Below are 2,466 nucleotides of genomic sequence, written 5' to 3'. Positions count from 1 at the left end.
TTCCACCTTCTGCATCCCATAATGACCCTGGGTCCATACTCCCAGAGGGATAAAGAATAGGAAAGCTATCAGGGGAAGGATGAGATGCAGAGTTCTGATGGTGGTAATTGTGTGGAGTTGTACCCCTCTTATCCTATGATTTAGTCAATGTTTCCTTTTTATAAATAAATTTTAAAAAATAATTTAAAGCCAAAAAAATAGATCTTTTCACACACCAAAAAAAAAAAAAAAAAAAAAAAAAAAAAAACGAGAAAGGAAGGAAGGAAGAGAGGGAGAGAAAGGGGGGGGAATTGGGAAATTTGTTTGCATGGGCAGTATAATCAGAAAAAATGGATAGGACAGAGAGAAATCGAGAGAGGAGGGGAAAACACAGAAGGGGAGAGAAAGATAGAAACCTGCTGACCTGGGAGTCAGGCAGTAGCGCAGCAAGCTAAGCGCAGGTGGCAAAGCGCAAGGACCAGCATAAGGATCCTGCTTTGAGCCCACGGCTCCCCACCTGTAGAGGAGTCGCTTCACAAATGGTGAAGCAGGTCTGCAGGTGTCTTTCTCTCCCCATCTCTGTCTTCCCCTCCTCTCTCCATTTCTCTCTGTCCTATCCAACAACAACAATAATGATAATAACTACAACAACAACAAAAAACAACAAGGGCAACAAAAGGGAATAAATAAATAAATATTTAGCAAAAAAAAAAAAAACCTGCTGACATTCTTCACCATTTGTGAAGCGACCCCCCCCCGTAGGTGGGATGCTGGTTAGCGTGCATCAGCTTCACCTGGCCCCAATTATTTCCTTTTTTAAAAAATGTATTTTATGTTAATGAGAGAGATACAGATACAGAGAGAAAGACACAGAAAGACCAGAGCTCTGCTCAACTCTATCTTAGGATGGAGCCGGTAATTACACCTGCACCTCAGAGCCTCAGGCATGAAAGTTTGCATAACCACTATGCTATCTCCCCAGCCCACACAAATAATTTCTTTTAATGATTATATATGGAAGTAAACTATTTTCTGATGAAATTTGCTGAACTTTGATATCTTTTCACATAATAATATCTCTGTGTTTTCTTGTGCCTAACTGATTTATTCTTTTTCGTGTTCAAAATTCAGATGTATTCCCCTGTGATGCTTCCAGATATGTTTATCACTGGGTAACTTCTGAAACAATTATTTGGTAGTATTTTTGTTTTTGCTCTATTGATAAAATAATGTCTCCATTTAATTTTTTTTATTTTTTGCCTCCAGGGTTATTGCTGGGGCTCAAATCCACTGCTTCTGGAGGCTATTTTTTTTCCTTTTGTTGCCCTTGTTGTTTTATCATTCTTGTGGTTATTATTATTATTGCTGTTATTGACATTATTGTTATTGTTGTTGGAGAGGTCAGAGAGAAATCAAGAGAGGAGGGGAGACAGACGGGGGAAAGAAAGATAGACACCTGCAGATCTGCTTCACTGCTTGTGAAGCAACCCCCCTGCAGGTGGGGAGCCGCTTCGCTCCATGTGCACTTAACCCATTGCACTACTGCCAGGCCCCCTCCATTTAATTTTTAAGCTTTCTCTCAGACCAGTAAGTGCTTGATATTTATAGAAATATGCCCCATGCATGTCCATAGTAAGCAATGTACATACATCTCTGATGTGTAAGTGGAAAAATGAAGGCAAACATTCCATAAGATTATCAGACCTGGAGTTTCCATTTGGCTTCAAATCCACTCAAGCTCAATCCTACTAAAACGCGTTTTACTCGAAAATTCACTTCATGAAGAAAGCGTAGTATGGTGCTGGCAGTGAAGGAATGGTAAGGAGCAGGGAGGAAGGAACGCATGGTATCTTGAATTTCATACAGAACTTCTGAAACTATTTGGGCAAGAAGAGATGCACCTAACTAGGCAGAGGGGGACTGAAAACCTGGTGGATCAGAACCACTGCAGACTCCTTACCAGCCCCCCAGAACTTCCGCAGGAAAACCCCTTTGCTGGTCATCTAAATGACTGTCCCAGGACTTCCTGCTCCACTCTTCTAGGCTTCTGCACCTACAGACTTGTTCTAAACCAGAAGTGCACTCTAGTATGCTCTGCCTCATGAATGTTCTATCAGGGAAGTCGAGGAAAGTCGTTTACCATTTACATTGCAAGCTTGCAAATTTCCTGACCCAAAAAGTCTTCCAAAACAGAATTCAGGGGAGAGTTTATCTGTGGTCTCAAATTTCACTCATTTTCTGTTTTAATTGTTTACATAGGAAGGGCTTTGAGAAAGGGCTGGATGGTCCTCCAGACTTGATCCAGATTTCTATCTGAGCAACCAATCTGGAGAGGGACTCCTTCTTCATATGGCGCTTGGTGGAGGCTTACCTGTGCCTAGCGGGGAGATTAGCCTTATTTCAGGGTGCTTGCCACCCAAGCTCCATGCATGTCCTGGAGTGTGTGAAGAGCTCTGGTCCTGTTGACAGAAGTATAAGGGGAGAGCC

The sequence above is a fragment of the Erinaceus europaeus genome, chromosome 17 (genome assembly GCF_950295315.1).
Source record: "Erinaceus europaeus chromosome 17, mEriEur2.1, whole genome shotgun sequence".
Lineage (NCBI taxonomy): Eukaryota > Metazoa > Chordata > Mammalia > Eulipotyphla > Erinaceidae > Erinaceus > Erinaceus europaeus.
Note: the sequence above shows the minus strand (reverse complement) of the source record.